General features: G+C 43.8%; 1 protein-coding gene and 1 long non-coding RNA gene across 2 annotated transcripts in view; one reads left to right on the top strand and one right to left on the bottom strand.

Annotated features, from left to right (window-relative positions):
* The window catches only part of lrp1bb (low density lipoprotein receptor-related protein 1Bb), a 259,062-nt gene that overhangs the window by 168,690 nt on the left and 71,563 nt on the right, over nt 1-18,809 (bottom strand). The window lies entirely within an intron of this gene.
* On the top strand, nt 7,110-8,591 carry LOC145420906 (uncharacterized). Its single transcript, XR_013902129.1, has 2 exons — nt 7,110-8,405; nt 8,444-8,591. It is a non-coding gene; the product is annotated as an uncharacterized LOC145420906 (long non-coding RNA).

The raw sequence follows: 18,809 nt of genomic DNA, 5'->3' as shown, positions 1-18,809 counted from the left end.
CAGCAGAGATCAGACTTTTCTCTGAGACCAAAGATCTTCAGCAATGAGAACATCAGACGTGACAGTGAAAGAACAACTGTTCAAAGAACAACAAGAGAAAAATCATTCTCCTTATTCTGTTAGATGCAAAACGAACCCTGCAAAGGTGCATCACCCTCGTCACAGACTGGCTCAAAGAACATGACAAGAGGCTGATTTAAAAGATAATTTCTTGAAAATAAACTAAAAAGCAGAAACTTTAAAGAGGGCCGATATCACTCTACATGGTAGAGACACTCACAGCTCCTCTGGGTCCGCGTTGTAAGTGTGGAACACCCAGGTGACCTGCATCAGGTTACAAACGCCCATATCTGAGCCATTCATCAGCAACAGCAGCTCAGGCCTGCTTCCAACACAGTGCGAGGGGCATCAGACTGTAACAGCAAGTTACACTCAGAATGATTCTTTGCCCTCATGAACACAGTAAAAATGTAACTGAAATATTTATTAAGGAGATTTGCTCGGTTTAAACTGAATATGTGCCAATTAAGCAAATTTCATTTGACCACATTCCACTAAATGTAGTGTTTTACATCGTACTCGTGTAACTAAATTACATGGAAAAGATACATGTAATCAGATTACTTAAAGTCACCGATGGCATCAGACACATTGCTGTTGCGTTCTGGACTGAGCTTAGATTATTCGCATTATTAAAGAATGACTAAAGCTTTTGTCAGTATAGAGACTGAGACACTGAGACTGATGCCTCCTCCTGGTTATTCTTCGCTCAGCTGGTGGGAACTGAGTGTTGTTATTGAGGTTAAATCTCTTTGAAAATAGTTTGTCATACTTTTGTTCATTTATTGGAGATGTAAAGATTCCAAATCTGGGGAAAAAAATAACATAAACATCGCGAGTATTTGGCTAATACGATTATATTTGCATCCACACCTCCTTCATGTATATTTTTAGAAATACTCTCTACAGTCACACAAAAGATGCTCCGATGTTTTTAAAGGCTAAACAGATGCTCAGTGGTGCGTTTCCCCGGTTAACATATCAGCATCTAGCAGCTCGCAGTGATCCTTCATGAATGCTCCTGTGTGGCTTAATCCTCCTCCTCTGTTTGTGTTTCCATTAATGCACCGAGCTGCTGCACTGTTGCACCTCTCCATGCGGACACGAGGGGGTTGGGATGTGCAAGCTGCCACATATTTGACCCTGTATGTGTCAGACGTGTGCACCCACTTCTTGGTCATAAAACATGTCTCCTGCACAATCAGTCCAGCCTGGAAAAAGACCGGGTTCACACACTCATCTTGGGAACGCCCATAATGAGCGTTAATGTCAGCACGGTAACAATACAAACGCTGACATGTTGGAATTAATCGATTTCCCTTTAAAACAAACCCAAACAGCCTCAGGCGTATTAAAAATCATTCACAGTAGAGTTAATGCTGCCACCTCACAACCAAAGGGTTGCTGGTTTGAATCCTGGCCTGACCCGATCTCTGTGAGTTCACATGTTCTGCGTGGGTTCCTCCCGCCGTCCACAGGCATGCGTGTTAGGTTAATGAGTGAATCTGACGAGGTCAGAGGTGTTTGTCACTCTGTGTTACCCTGTGACGGCTGGAATAGCTCGTCTACAGCCTTCATTTGCATACACAGAAGAAACTGGATATATGAGGTTTTTTATACAGGTTAATTAAAAATCATGGAGCTATTTTCCTACTTTGAGAAGTGAATGAGGAGAAACCAGCTGGGCCAAACTAATACCTCTATTTAATGTAAAATGAGAGGCTTCTAGGGGGGAATTTCAGCTGCAATGTTCATTATGATAATCATGTTAATCTGAGCTGCTGCCAGTTTGTGTGGAATAATGAATTCATAAAAGAAAATAACACAGAGCCTATCAGCAGGGGAAGCTGCTTGAACTAGCAAGTACAGGGCTTTATCATATCCCTTAGAAATAAAGATTTCATTTCCTTAATTTATGGTTAAAGTTGGCGATCAAAGAGGCATGGTAACGCCCGACCTGAGGCAACACCAATGTTGTTCCCATAATGGCTTTGTAACAGCATCGGGCTCTTTTGTAGTAAATCCTGCAATTACAGTGATATTAGCTATTGTACAGAACACATTTCTCATCTTTAAACTCGTTATCGTCTCTGCATAAATCTCTAATCTAATCATGAGCCGTGTAACATGTGCACATCATTTGGCTCAATCTGATCAAAAGCCAAAATATCAAGAACAGCAGGGACGGCAACAGCGTTCACTGCGCTGTGCTTTACCTGCAGGCCAGGCCAGTGCAGGCCAGTGCAGGCCAGTGCAGGCCAGTGCAGGCCAGTGCTTTCTCACTTTACTTGCAGAGAAAAACATCTTTGCATGTCAGTGAGACAATAAACACGAGCAGTGATTGGTTCATGGTTCAGACATGTGGCATTAAATGATTATTCTAGTTTATTTCACCTGCTGTGTTTCATATATGAGCGGCTGCAGTGAATCCATGTTTCATCACTGCAGATATACTGTACGGGGAAACAAGAAGAGTGACGCTGCTACAAATGATATTTGACACGAGTCATTTCTGTGTCGAGTCTGACTTTAAGTAAACACAGAACTTGGAAAAATTCATTAGGGAAAACTTGCCAGCTGACCTAATCACCCAGCATATTCATCCACACGCACCAGCGTGCAGGCGAGAGACTAACTTGCCCTGTAGCAATAAGAGCTCAAAAAGCCAAATGCGACGGCGGATTACTCCGTGGACTAATTCTGTATGAAAACCAGTCATTTCACGCCGATGGGCGACCACATTCATGCAAACTGCAGTGAAAAAAGAGCCGAGCCGTGCAGACGGCAGACACAGAGCAGGAGCAGAGACACAGCTAGCTGTCCAAGAGAAACCCAGGGAAATATTCCTGAAAGGACATTTAGGAACGCTGACACGTGACACGGAGCTGAGCAGGTTTTACTTTGAATGAGAGTAAACGCTCCCGTTCTCTGCTGTGTTAAAATACTTTTTCTGCCACAGTAAACACAGGCTAAAACTAAAACAACCTGTGGGCTGTTGTGGGGCTGAGATGGTCAGTGGACCTCAGGAACCTGCTGGTATAAATGCTGTGGGACTTCAGCTCCAGCCAGCTTTGTGTTTGTGTCGTTAGCCACAGCCATCGTAGCTGATCTTGGTGTGTTGCACACTGTGACCCTGCTAATAGCAGTAGTAGCAGCAGGACTGACTCTCACAGGATTCACAGTAAAAAAGGTTGCAGCACGTGGTGGTAACATAAATCTCTCACATCGCTCATAAGCTGTGTCACAGGTGTGGAAGAATACCCCCAGTGTAAAGGGTGTATTCATATTCCAGTTGTATCAGCTGTGTGTTTGTGTGAATCTAGAAGTCCTATAAATGGCTAACCCATCAGCACATATATGATGTGAAGTCACTGCTGTCATGCCTGCATTATCCTGCCTGGCCTCCGTGATGCTGTGGCTGAACAGTATATTTCTACCATGTGAGAGCGCCGCTGACGAGCCTCCAAACCCTCAGCGTGATTTGTTTGCACCAACAAGGCAGACAAACCTTGGACGGCTTATGAATGTGCACTGCCGCTACTTGTCACAAAATAAGTGCGTCATCCAAAGCATGTTGCTGAGACTTCAACAGTTCCCTGGCAACAAAGTGAACTACAAAAATGCGAGCTGATTATGTGCAATGTGGTAAACATGAGTTTGCTGCCATCACAGCTACATCTGAACAAGCCTAAAGCACAGCTCTCCTCAGCATGGCCTCTTTATGAAAGGCCCAGTGGTAGTTAGGGCTATTTAAAAGAATTATTTTCCTGTGTGACCTTTACATCCTTGGTATTTGAAATGCTGCATTCAGCTGAAAGAGCTGCTTTTTTTCCTTCTGTGTTTGTCTGACCCCCCCAACAAAGAGGCATTATTTCCCACTACTCAGAGCCTTCAAGGACTGCGCTCCTCCACACAGTGAAACAAACTTTCTGCGTTACAGGATGACTAAATGTTTAATCTTTGATAGATTAAAAGAAATATATGTTGTGCCTTATAACTCATGCAGACTTCCTCAGCATCAAAAGGGACAAAAGACCATCACTTTACTGCTGTGCAAGCGTTTCCACGCGGCCTTGTCCCTGTGCCATCTTCTCTTGAAGTGGCTCTAAAATAAAAACTGCTGTTAACATAAATACCGGGCTAAAAGTTCCTTTCGTTTTAAGGACAAAAGAAAACGTTGTTTGTGAAGAAAGATTAACACGTTTGACTCCAAACCATAATCTAAAGTTTTTACAAAACTTTTATTTTTATTTTTAAATAGTGTAACCGTTAACAGGAAAAACAGGCCAGTAAGACGCGTATACTGGGCAGGCCATATGTAACTGGTAATGTTTTTGTTCTTTTGACATGATCAATTCTTAAACTTGCAACACAACAGCTTTTTAAAAAACCCCAACAGGGTGTTGCACCTGATCCTGGTGGGTCACCACACTGACAACCATCACACAGTGAAACAGCCAAACCCTTAACCCTTTAAGACCGACCATAGAACCAAGTCCGCCAGAGCTTATATTATATGTTTACATGGTGTGGAGCCATTTTTGGGAGCATTTCAAGTTGCTATACATCAATACAACCATTACAGCCTAAATTTTAATAATATGTCTGCATTAAGTGCATAGTAATTACATAAATTGCAAAAATGTGCAATAAACTCCAAAAAAATTTAAAATCGTTTTTGTTTTTTTAACATATATTTCTAGTTAGAGAAATTTAAGAGGCATATCCCTCAAAACTTTAAATACAAAAAAGTTGCACAAAATAGTTTCCCACCACAGGAAATTTATTTTGAGTGTCTTCATAGTTTTATTTTTGAAATACAACAATTTTTATATACTGCAGGAAAAACGAAAATAAATATTATACTGCAAATTTGCAAAAAAGCAGCATATGCATCAAAATAAACTATTTCCAGCAGTGCAATATGAGTCCTAAGCATCCCAGAAACGACACAGAAAGTCATAAAGTCAAACATGACTTTTAAAACCACCAGTATAGGCTCATGAGACCCTGATGGTAAAAAACTACATTTCCGCGAAAATGACGTCACTTCCGGTTTCGGGCAGGTCATGGCAGACATGCGATAGTTCACGCTGATGGACGTAGGAAGTGTTACAAACAGCTGATCGGATCGGCAAACTGTTTCTGGAATATTATGTTTTTGTTGCTGCAAGTGCTTTTTATGCAGTTTTTGCAAAGCTTTATGTGGAAGGAAACCGTGACCGAGGACAAGCTGATGGCATAAGATGTAAGTACAACTCCTCCGGTTTCATATGCAAAACAAAATATTGCACTAGCTCACGTGGTTGCAGAGCTACAAGGATTTAAAAGTAGTTGCGCAAAACTGAGCGTGCCCGCTCTGACCGGTTAAACGATGACGTCATCGACTGAACCAGTCAAACCACACAGATCATTCAGTCTGTTACAGAATTTTCCAAAACCATTCATATTGACAAACAGTTTGTTTATAAAAAAGACTGAAATGTTTTTGTCTCTGCTTCTGAAACTTCTTCAAAACACAATAAAACTCCAGGAATGAATTTCCAAACACATCCAGTGCGTCTGACTGTCCAGTCCAGGCCCTGATCTACATGCAGACTGCATGAATGGAAAACATAGCTGCACATGTTGGCGTGAACATGTGACAGGAGCATAACCTTTGATGTCTTTATTATCTGTTGATCCTCTTTAGCGTACTCCTGAAACGTGGCTCTACTAAAAGTAGAATGAATGTAAAATTACACTTCTCCATGTGTTATTATAATGATAATAAAATAGAAATAAAATGTAATGCCTGTTTAAGTATTTGTGCTGATGTCAAAACCTTAAATCTTGTCTCACCTTTGTTGCATTAATAGTCCAGATTGAGTGCCTTTCCGCTGAATAAAACATTGTCCGGGTCAAAATCAACCAAATGAAAATCCCCATTATTTGCTACTTGCTACATGTGCTGGGTGCAGTCAGTGAGAGCCAAATAATAATGTGCACAGAGCCCCTCTGACTCATTTCCTGTGTGCAATGACTTATTATTTCCTGTAAATTATACTGAGTATTCCATCAAATCTATTCCCACACATAATTCCCAGTTTCATTCTGCTGCACAGAGGAATAAGGCAGGTGTTGGCATCCGTGACAGCCATATACTGTACAGCAAAGAATCAATACATCAGCCTCTGGAGAGAAATAAGCACTCGCAGGACAGAATAATGACACAGCACTTCACAGAATAAAGACAAACGAAGAAAAAGAAAAAACTGACAGTTTCCATTAACTGAAAACCAGTAAACAAATAAGTGAACACAGTGATGAGTAATATGGTGTTAATGTTAATAATGTCATGTAAATATTCCACAGTCAGTGTCACAGTATTAAAAATACAATGAACTGCATTTGGAGCTTAAAATGAGTATTCAGTGAGAATAATGATGCCATTAAAATCAGTCACTGTGTTGCAGTTTCATTAAAGACATAAATACACAGTCGTTTACAGCCTGAATGAATGGGACCAGTTATTATTATGGAAACGTGCTGAATTCACTGTCAGCTGGAAACCTGCACAGGATCTGATGCTGGAACAAACAGACACTTAATGTGTCTACAACACATCAAATAACATTATTAATCAAGACATGCATGAAAATGTTATTAAATATTTGCTGTTAATTATATTAATAATAAAAACTAATGCAGATGTTTACTTTGCACACAAACACAGTGTTTCTGTAGAAATGAAGTTTTCTAACAGAAATACACACAGAGCTCATTCATCAGTCACTGTGCTGTACATGGATCATACAAGCTGCTTCGATTAATTTCAGAAGAAGCTCTCACACTCGCTTCTGTGAGTTATATGAAAAGGTTGAATGGTCATGGGCATCTCCAACATCTGTTTACAAGCGTCTTCATTTATAACGTGTTGCTGTCAGTGCGCTCGTTTAACATCTGACAGTTAACCACCGCGACGCTGGATCACAGGATGGACGTGATGGGAAGACTGGCTTCTTCCCAGTGAAGTGAGCTTCAGCACGGCTGGAGCCAGAGATGTGTTTTAATCAGTGTTTGCGCTGAATTTGGAATTAAGATGTGATTTAACTCAAAATACAACAAATGAAAAATCTTATATGTGTTTTTGTTCACTGGTCTCAAAAATCATCTTAATATATCACTTCAGGGCCTCACACAGATACGTGGCTGTGAAACACAAGCCACCCCCATTCTCTGCGGCCTGCTGGAGCGGGAGGGCTAGTAGGAGGAGTTGGCCGTCCGACTGCGGTCTGGGGGGTGGGGCCTCCCTGCTGCTGCGGAGTCGGGGTGGTCTGCCTCTCCCCACCGCAGGGAAAAGGGTAACACCACCTGGGTCTGGGTGCAATTCCCCCCTCCAGGGGCAAGGGTACCTAGACCCGGTTCGTAGAGTACGCTTGGGGAGTGTGATCGTGTGTACAGCGTCTCTTTATGTCTGTCTCCACGTTGGTTGAGTGTGGAGTGAGTGCATATGAGAGCATGAGGGTGGGAATGGATGTTTGTGTCTGTGTGTGCCTGTATGTCTGTGTCTATATGTCAGGTTGGGTATCAGACGCCACCTCTCTGGGGACACCTCAGGCCCTCCAAGGTTTGGAGGCCTATCTCCACCCACCACCACTTCCCCTGCCGGTGGCGGACTCCCTCAGGTGTCTGTGTGTTGGTGGTTCTTTGTGTCTGGGGGTGGGCGTCCGGGTACACACCGGCTCACTCCTTGGCGGCCGCTTGTCGGGGCCTCTCGGCCTGGGGCTCGGTCACTCAGGCACAGCTGGGGGCCGGCGGAGCTCACGGGCGCGTCACTGCAACTCCCCCTGACTTCTGCTCCGCGGCTGCTGGGCGAGCCCTCATCTGGGACTCTCCTCAGCTCTTACTGGGACAGTGGCGCGGCTGCCCCTCTGTTGGTCTTCCATGGTCTCTTGTGTTCTGGGGGCCTCTGGATGTCTGGAGTTTTGATCTCCTCCATACCCGCTTCACACCCTGGAGGACGGGGCTGTGGCCCCCCCACACTCCCTAGCAGATCATTACATGGAGAAACCTTTGGAATACAAGCATGCTGATCCACACAGGTATGCACACAGGTGTACACACATGGGTATTCACAGACGCGGACTAAAGCTTTCTTGGCTGCTGCCTCAAAGCACATTGTGCGCTGTCTATCTTGCGTGCTGCACAATATCGTTTATTATTTAGTAAATATTGATATCTATGACTAGCTAGTTTATTGTGATGGTGCTTTGTTTTCTCTATTATTATGTTGCTCTTTGTTGTTTGCTGTCTCCTCTGTTTGTTTTTGTTTGTTTGTTTTTGTTTTTTTTTTCTCCATACAGGTGACCCAGGAGTTTTTTTTTTTTTTTTCTCCATACAGGTGACCCAGGAGTTTTTGTTTTTTTTTCTCTCTCTTCCCCCCCCTTCTCACCGTCTCTTCTCCTCTTTGGTTTTCTTTCTTTCTCTCCCCCTCTTTCTCTCATTCATTCCCCCTGTCCTATTTATTAAAAAAAAAAAAAAAAAAAAAAGACAAAGGATGAACTGAAGCTCTGCCATCACGTAATGTCGCATACTGCTGTTTCTGATGTCATTTAGAAAAAAGAAAAAAAGAAAAAAAAGAAAAAAAAGAAACACAAGTCGATACAAAATGTCCTTAAAGCATTGTTTGAAGTGTGTGTGTGTGTGTGTGTGTGTGTGTGTGTGTGTGTGTGTGTGTGTGTGTGTGTGTGTGTGTGTGTGTGTGTCGTCCTGGCTTTATTACTGAAAGACATGTGACTTGTATGAATCTACAGCTGTATAACTGCCAGGGCCTCACATTATCCTGCTGCTGAACTGAATGCTGCTTTTGCACAAAATGGGAAGTGTGGATTTCACTTACACTGAAATTGCTTTAGGGAGGAATAATAACAGCAACAAATAAACCTCTCAGAGTACAGATGGGCATGTCGCTATTGTTTTTTTTAGAAAGAACTGGAGCTGTTCTTTAAAGAGATTTTCTGCAGAAGAAACACAATAGACGAGCCATTTGTCTCTCATCTTCTGTGGTTTCTTTTAACTAAACCCGTCTTGAAGCCTTGTGGCTGAAAACGTTTCTGTAAAAGTTTATTATAACAAACCTGCTGACACACACTTTATGAAACAATCTGTACATGACATTTAAATAAGATGGCAGTTTGACTTTTAATATTAACTCCTGGGGCACATGTGGTTAGTCTGTTTAACACTCCACTATTATTATTATGGAAACAGCACAGGAGCAGCTCAGGGGTGTGTCCTCTCGCCACTGCTCTACTCCCTCTACACTTCAGACTGTGTGGCCACCCATGGCTCCAACACCATTGTGAAGTTTGCTGACGACCAGTGTTGGGACTAACGCGTTATTAAGTAACACGTTACAGTAACTACGTTATCATTGTGGTAACGAGCACGGTAACTAGTTATTATGCCAAAATCAGGAACGCGTTACTCGTTACTGGGATTTAGATAGGCTCGTTATTCGTTACTTCATGTGGTGGCTATCGCGGAGCTTCCACAGATTCAGTAACATTAGCAAGTGGTGGAGGCCAGCAGGTGGATGAAGGAAAAGGGACGCAGAAGGAAAAGAGACCCGAGGCGGCCGCCGGTCCAAGTGTGAACTGAACTTCAGGTAAGAAGTTATGACCTGCAGTCTCTCTGGGTCAGATATAAACCAAGTGTAGGTGGAGTTTATTTTCGTTATTCTGACTTTTTCCGTACTGCGTGCTAGCTAGCATGACGGAGTTTCTATACAGCTGGGTGGTGCTATGAAGTTAATGATGTTGAACCTTATTTTGTTCATAAGTTATTAGAGTTGCCAACCGTCCCGTCTGGTATTCAGAGAAAATATTACGCGTTTCTTATTGAGGTGAAAAGGAACAGTTTGTCCCGTAATTCAGCTACAATGAAAAAGGCACAAAGCTGCAGTTATTCTGTGTCTTTGCTGCACAGCTGCCTCTTCTTTTTTCATTCTCCCCCCTGCCTCTCCTGTTGCTACTTCAATCATGAAACTGATGAATGATCAGCTGATCGGCTCTCTTGTTTGTTTATCGCCCACTTTGCGCCGAAAGAGGAAACCAGCGGATGTCGCTCTAAACAACAGCAGCACGTTTAAGCTTGATCAGCTGTTGTTAGAATTTATTTAATATTAACTTCTAGTATCAGCTGATGTTTGCTGGAGCCACAGCTGTAAACCTGCTGGTCATGATGTCGGTTTGGATATGTGGTGAGAGGGAAACATGAAGATGAAACCAGGAGATGTCCTTACTGAACCATCAGAGCTGAGATGGAGAAACAGGTTTACCTTTTAGGTGACATGAATGAGTTGAAGGGAAGTTATGAACTGTTTCTGAGAGACAAATAACACCAGGATCCTTTTTTAGGTAGCTGACAGCTGGTAACTGTGCAGGGGCGGGTCTAGCAAAGTGTTGCCAGGGGGGCATGTAGGGCATTAAAAGGGAGAGGGGGGCACAAAGAAATACTTTTCTTTCTTATTCTCATTTAAAATGTCTCGCTTTTAAAAAATAATTATCTGAATCTTACAACAAACGATTGATAGATTGATGCATATATACCATCAGAACAGTGAACATCACTGTCACAACAGTGTTTGTTTTCATTCAAAGGCTTTATGATTTTTCCTATAATGGTGGGCCGGTCTCTAGTCAAAATGCCCGGGACGATTTTTTGTCCCAGTCCAGCCCTGTAAGCAGCTCATCTGCAGTCTGGTGTTACCTACATCTTCCTATTCAGAAGGCAGAATTTCCGAGTTCTGAGTACAATCAAAGCACCACGACTGCAGTTTTTGTGTTGGATGTAAAAGGCACACATGACGCTGTGACGTAGGCTAGAATCATGGCAGCAGTCAATGACGGTCCAGGCGTGGGATTTCTCTCGTGGAAATATGCACATTATCTTTTCCTTTCTGTTGGTAGGTGGCACAGTGCACTGTGGCAAGTAAGCAAGCTAGAAGACTGCAAAGTTATGGAAGCAACACATTAACAAGAGAATTCTGAGTAAAACCAAAGTTACTTTCCCTAGTAACTAGTTACTTTGAAAGTAACGAGTAACTTGAAGTAACTGAGTTACTTTTGAGAGAAGTAACTAGTAATGTAACTAAGTTACTATTTTAAAGTAACTTACCCAACACCACTGGACGACACAGTGGTGTTGGGTGCCATCTCCAACAACGATGAGGCGGCCTACATGGACGAAGTGAAGAATCTGGCATCGTGGTGCCAGGACAACCACCTCCAGCTGAACGTCGGCAAGACGAAGGAGCTGGTGGTGGACTTCAGAAGGGGTCAGCACAGAGACTACAAGCCCATTATCATCAATGGAGCTCCAGTGGAGAGGGTGCAGTCCTTCAAGTATCTTGGTGTCCACATCTCCTCAGACCTGACATGGGCTGCCCACATTCAGGTCCAGACCAAAAAGGCTAGGCAGCGCCTGTATCACCTACGACAACTGAGGAAGTTCAGGGTCTCTCCAAAGATCCTCAGGATTTTCTATACAGGCGCTGTGGAGAGCATCCTCACACAGAACATGACATCGTGGTTCGGGAACAGCTGTGTGAAGGACCAAAAAGCTCTCCAGAGAGTGATCCGTACAGCAGAACGCTGCTGCAGGATTGCTCTCCCCCCGCTTCAGGACACCTACACCAGGAGATGCCGGACTAGAGCAGCGCAGATACTGAAGGACCCGTCCCATCCTGGCAACAAACTGTTCCAACTTCTGCAATCTGGTAGAAGGTTCCTCATCTTCCGGGCAAGGACAGAGAGACTCAAGAGGAGCTTCTATCCCCAAGCCATCCGGGCCCTAAACACACACACCCGCCCTCTCACATCATCTATAATTGACTGAGACAGGACTCTTCCAGACACTAAACCAAGGCACAATGTACATTTCAATTCCTTTAATTTTAAATATGTTTATATTGTCTATCCTGTAAAACAGTCAGATTGTCTATTCTTATTAATGTACAGAATTCAGCTGCTTGCTGCTACTACTGCACATTCACCCAGTGTATATACCATAAAAAAAAACAAAAAAAACCAAAACACCCAGCACGCCCCTGCGGGCGGTTTATCCTTCAAGCTCGGGTCCTCTACCAGAGGCCTGGGAGCTTGAGGGTCCTGCGCAGTATCTTAGCTGTTCCCAGGACTGCGCTCTTCTGGACAGAGATCTCCGATGTTGTTCCCGGGATCTGCTGGAGCCACTCGCCTAGCTTGGGAGTCACCGCACCTAGTGCTCCGATTACCACGGGGACCACCGTTACCTTCACCCTCCACATCCTCTCGAGCTCTTCTCTGAGCCCTTGGTATTTCTCCAGCTTCTCGTGTTCCTTCTTCCTGATATTGCTGTCATTGGGAACCGCTACATCGATCACTACGGCCGTCTTCTTCTGTTTGTCTACCACCACTATGTCCGGTTGGTTAGCCACCACCATTTTGTCCGTCTGTATCTGGAAGTCCCACAGGATCTTAGCTCGGTCATTCTCCACCACCCTTGGGGGCATCTCCCATTTTGACCTCGGGACTTCCAGGTTATACTCGGCACAGATGTTCCTGTACACTATGCCGGCCACTTGGTTATGGCGTTCCGTGTATGCCTTGCCTGCTAGCATCTTGCACCCTGCTGTTATGTGCTGGATTGTCTCTGGGGCATCTTTACACAGCCTGCACCTGGGGTCTTGCCTGGTGTGATAGACCCCAGCCTCTATGGATCTTGTACTCAGAGCTTGTTCTTGTGCTGCCATGATTAGTGCCTCTGTGCTGTCTTTCAGTCCAGCTTTGTCCAGCCACTGGTAGGATTTCTGGATATCAGCCACCTCCTCTATCTGCCGGTGGTACATACCGTGCAGGGGCCTGTCCTTCCATGATGGTTCCTCGTCTCCCTCCTCTTTCTTGGGTTTCTGCTGCCTGAGGTATTCACTGAGCACTCGGTCAGTTGGGGCCATCTTCCCAATGTATTCTTGGATGTTCGTTGTCTCATCCTATATATATATATATATATATATATATATATATATATATATATATATATATATATATATACCGTATTTCCCGGACTACAAAGCCCACCTGAATATTAGCCGCACAAGCTAAAATCAGGGGAAAATCCTGTTTTGTACATACATTAGCCGCACCTGACTAAAAGCCGCAGGTGTTTCAATGTTGACTCATCATATGTAAGAGAATATGCACAAAGGGAATTGTCAGGAAAGAGATGGCTGTTTGGAGACACACCCCTTTTATTAATATTTTGAAAAACAAGTTATGGGTACATATTTGCACATGTAGTACATAACAGTAGCCTACAGCACACCAGAAAAATAGATTCAGCCTACCTTTTAGGCTCAGGTGCAGTGACACGGCTTTAACAAGAAGAAAAGTCAGTCATTCACCATCTTTCTCTTCTTCCTGCGCTCTAAAACCACCAAAGTCCTCTTCTCCAGTGTCGGATACGAACAGGATCAGGATGGCTTCATCATCCACTCTCCGCTTCTCTCCTTCGTTGTCACTTTCAAAACCAAAGAAATCCTCGTTGTCAGTGTCAGAGTCGAACACCCTCAGAAGGGCCGTGGCGGTGTCCTCCTCTCCATCATGCAGCAGTCCAGCCCTTCAAAATCCGTTGGCGATCGTGGATGTTTTCGCACTTTTCCACGCTGTCAGAATCCACCGGTGGAGTTGGGCATAACTTGCTTTTCGCAAGTTTATCGCCGCTCGTCATCCACGCCTCCCGCTGAATGCGTAGCGCTACTTTGAAGTTTGTTTTTCGCGCTACTTCGTACGGCACTACGTTGCCTGGCGGACGGACATGTGACTAACATACCACTCTTGAACCCCGATCCTTCCGCCAGGCAACGTAGTGCCGTACAACAGCGGAACAAACAAAACAAATCGTCTTACGATATCACAAAAATCATGGAAAATCCATAGAAAAGCCGCACCTGACTAAAAGCCACAGGGTTCAAAGCTTGTGCAAAAAGTAGCGGCTTATAGCCCGACAATTACGGTATATATAATGTTCTTCCTCTACTCCCCCCCATTTTTTTGCACATGTCGAGGAGCGTGTCAGGCTACATTTCACTGTGTGTTATACTTGTATAACTATGCATGTGACAAATAAAGAACCTTGAACCTTGAACCACCATGCTGCAGCCCATAAACGTTTGATTCAGGTCCACAGTGCGAACAGCTCCATGAACAAGTGCAGATGGAAGCACCCAATCAGGACACTCCTTTCCTACCTTAAGTTTGAGCGACTTACAGAATTCCTTCATATTTTTCCAAACAGTTCATGCTTGAATGATTTCTCATGAATAAACACAGAAATCTTCAGACTCTCTTGGTTTGTGTCTCCAGCTGTTATCAGATTTAAAAAGTAATAATCCAAAGTGAAGGCGCGGTGATGACACTGCAAACCAACCACACGCCCTTCAAAGAAAAAGGCTCTGGATAGATTTAGTGAGAAGCCTCGACCTTTGCATTTATGTATATATATTTCACACTATTTAATAAGTTCCAGGGCCCAAATTGGTGTGCTGGCCCACGGGGTAAATCAATTGATCATCAGCCTGTAAATAAGCCATTTTTTGCCTCGGAGGACACTTTAATGAGGACCATGGTTAAAGTATAATACACATAGCTGTTGGGAGGACATGTATTTGCTCTAACTATCCTCTGGCACTAACCCAGCTTCCCCTTGAGTAATCACTGAACTACAACGCCGGTGATGGTTTTAGCTCGTTCATTTCACTGTTAGATTATGCACAATTAAAAAATGAAGGTTATTGTCTCGGGTTCATCCGGATGCAGAAAGAAGTCCTGGCTGCCATCTAAGTGTGAGATAAAGCACTCTGAGCACAACGACTGGGATGATGTTCTGATTGGCTGTCATGGCAGGTACGTGCCTCTGTGTTTACTTTGACTTTAAGCTCATATCACACTGATGCTTTGTTCTCTGCTGCAGCAGCAGGGAGATAATGTAGCTTTTAGCACTTAAATGTCACAGCGGCTCCATGACAGCAAGCACGTCAAGTTTATGAAATGTGCTCTTTTCTTCGGTTTTGCAGGTGACAAGCTGGGACGCTGTCCTTTACAACACTTGTACTAGGAGGGAATACAAAAGGGGGAATGTGTCAGTGCAGCTTAGCTGTTGAGAAGGAGGTTGTGAGAGCAAAGACAAAGAAGCGACGTGCTCCTCCCAGTGCATCACTCCTGACAAGCGTGAGACATAGTGTGGGTACGAGATTGTCACCAGGCAACCAAAATTTCCCGCTAATGGTTTTGCTTAAGACAAAACGCTGCAGCATGTGGAAACGTGTTAAACGGCAGGAGGAAGGGCAACGCAGCGAGCGCAGAGCTGAACGTGAGCACATGACACGTTGAGGGCAGCGAAGACGACTTTGCCTTTATGCGCCGATTTCATTTTGACACAAAAGCCATTTTTAATCGCAGAGACTTTTAAAAGCATATCGTGGCTTCGTGGGAACGACTCTTTCCAAGTGCACAGGCGCGCGCGGTATTTGTTGTGTCTGTTTCCTGCCTACTGAGACTGCTGGTGAAACAGATGGCACAAGCCTGGGGAAGTGTACATAAGTTCTGCTCCAAATGCAGAGAGGGAGAGAAATAGTAAATTAAAAGTCTTATTTCGAAGCCTCGCGCCTCCTGCTACAACAAACAAAGCCAAATTATTGTGCCTGCCAACTAGATGTATGTGCAGCGCATTGTGCTGATAGCAAAGGACAGTGATGCCCGACTGACTTTTGTTTTTTGGGGAAATGACGACGTACTAATGAGCTTCTAATAACCTGTGGTCTGGTTCCAGCACATAAGCAGCTACATTTAAAATAATGGTATATGTAATTTTCTTTTTTCCTCTCTGATGAGTCAACACAAGTGTTATAACTCAGCAGGGAGGCAGAGATGAAGAGGAAGGAAAATAAACGTTACATAATGCAAAAGGCCCAGTCCTTCAGCTCGATAACAAGGTGCTACGCTACATTACCCCCTAAACCTCCAACCTACCGGCGCCAAGTCTCACGGGACCCACACACATTTGTGATACATTTATTTCAATGCAGAACTTGCCAGATAACAAAGACCCTGAAGGTTGTTGACAGTCAGCCTGGAATGCGCGAGAACGGCGTCTGCAGCGCCGCTGCAGACAGACCGCACATCTAAGCAGCATTTCCACAGGCGCTTTGTCAGCTGCACATCCAGATGTGCAAACAGTCAGATTAGTTAATGAGCTTAAAAGTGTTATTTTTATTTCATTCAAGCTGAGATTCAATTCATTTATTGGCCCCGGGTGGAACTAGAACCAGTATATAAATATACCACCAGAGGTGATGCTGCTCATCTTAGTTAAATCAGCTGCTCACCTGAGCAGGTGTTACTGCTCAGCAGACAGCAAACAGTGTCTGACCGTGCTGTGTTGTTCTGGCTGAATGATGATATTTGTTTGTATCTCTAAAGGAAGGCATATGGAAGAAAAGACTGCAGTGTTCAGTCTTACTGGGAAATGTGGACATTCCATACTGGTCTTTTCTTCAGAGGCACTTTGGTCAACACAGTCCTTGATCCTGCCTTTGTGATCCTGCCTCTATGCGCCAATTTACTTCTGGCTGTGCAGGCGAGACTTTGCAGAGTTCATCTTCGATATTTAAGAAAGTGATCGTGACATAGAAGAGAAAAGGCTGAAAACCAGTGCTGACCTTCATATCTCCAGGTGCCAACGCAGACTCGACTCACTGTCTGGCGTCGGGCACGCTGTTGGAAACCAAATTATGCACAAAAAGAACAGCAGCATGGCTCTACTGTAAAATATGTTTATGCTGCAAAACTGTCCACAGTCCAGATCTGTCAGCTATTAAAAATAATTGGCTTTGAAAATAGAAACAAATAGAAAAAAAGAGGGTTTAAATATGTTACAGCCTGAGAATGAAAACGTGTCACTCCCTGAATTATAACACATTATAACCATGTTGTAATAAAGCAGATATTATGCAGCAGAAAAAACTGTAAAGTATGTGAAAAAATAAATCCTGCTTTCAGGAGCATAAATGATGTGCAGGTCTTTCCTGTGACGCTTATTAACACCTGACCCCGCCTCCACTCTGACATCACCAGTAACATCCAACCAGGAAATGCTGCTGCTCGTTTCTTTTCTTTATACGTCTGTGGACCATCGATCCGCTTATTAGTGATCAAATATTTAAACAAAGACTAAACACTCCATCCACTCATTCTCCACCTTTGAATTTACTCGTGGAGGTTTTGTAACTGTAAGCATTATTCATAGATACATAAAAAAATTAAATCCAATTTTTAGTCTGAACTAATAACTTGTAGGTAAAATAAAAGCTCTGTGTGTTTGGCTGAGCTTTGTTCCTAGAAAGACGTAGACAAAGTGGGAATGTTGCTAAAGATGAAAGGTTGCCTCTTGTGCAATCGATACATAAGACGTCAAGTGCTCAGGCGAATCCTTATTGGCAGGTGTGGGAATATTAGGAATATTACACATCTGAACATCCAGTTCATGTCTGTAACAATTTTACAACCGTACTGCAAACATAGATAAAACAAACGTCAGGAACTAAGTAACTAAATTACAGTCAGTAATATAACTACAAGATGAACACGTACTGGATCATGGATCAGATTTTATTTCATCTTTTCCCTTTTGATCACACGTTGTGTTCTAAGCTCTCTGTGGGCTGCTGATTAACGCTTTAGAAGAAGGCTTGGTAAGACGAGTCCTTCCTGTTGTTAAAGGGGAATAAGGACGGAGCCCTCGAGAGATCAACATCGGTGTGACTGGGTCGAGCCACGCTACAGTCATGAAACTGATTCTGTGACCGTGTTTTTGAAGTCAGCCACTGACCCCTTTTATTGTCTTTTCCTCTGGGAGTCACTGTTCTATCACAGGACTCACAGGTCTGCACGTCCGCCACAATCACAAAGCTCCTCGTGGCAGCGCTACTGAGACCAGCCACAAGTCCATGAAATCCTTTCCTGAAGGATTCGCCGAGGATTAAAGTCCTAAGACGCTGCGTGCCAGCGTGTACCGCGAATGCAGAGACTGAGAGAGAGCTGCACGATGACAGCCATTAGCACTTGAAGTATTTATAAAATACATTTGCAGAAAGTGAATTAGGACTGTCCCACTTTATCACACATGCCAGCTAAGAGCAGATGCTGTGTCCTGAGACTGCCTTGACATTTTGACTTCCTTTTAACTGGGATGCACAAACTTGGAATGCGATTATTCGACTCTGAGCAGATACTAAATCTTTTCACGTTACCTTTCCCCACCCAGGATGCTAGCTGCCCTCGGAGCAAAGGCCTGACCACCAAAAACATTTGTTTCCACACTTACACATTTGGAGAAATGCCTTTTTTGCTCAGTATTCTTCAGCCATTCCTGAAAGCAGCCTGTTTTCACAGCTCCCTGAATAACTGTCATCATCTGTTCAATCCCGTGAGGCCTGCGGCTGATAGGATAAGCTGATGCCTCCTTCTTGTCTCTAGGTATTGCAATCCAAGGCCACCTTCCTCTTCCTTCTCCCCACAGACTCTGAAGTTGCAGTGATTACATCTCTCTCACTGAGCCAGAGGATGAAGGAAAGAGGCCATCAATGGCACTGAATTTTGTTGTGTATTAGCTATTTTATGTGTTAAGATAACAAATTCCTCTGTGTAATGTTCACTGCCCCCCCGCCCAAA

The sequence above is a fragment of the Astatotilapia calliptera genome, chromosome 16, assembly GCF_964374335.1.
Source record: "Astatotilapia calliptera chromosome 16, fAstCal68.1, whole genome shotgun sequence".
Lineage (NCBI taxonomy): Eukaryota > Metazoa > Chordata > Actinopteri > Cichliformes > Cichlidae > Astatotilapia > Astatotilapia calliptera.
The sequence above is the reverse complement of the archived record's forward strand: the minus strand, read 5'-3'. Positions and strand labels throughout refer to the sequence as shown.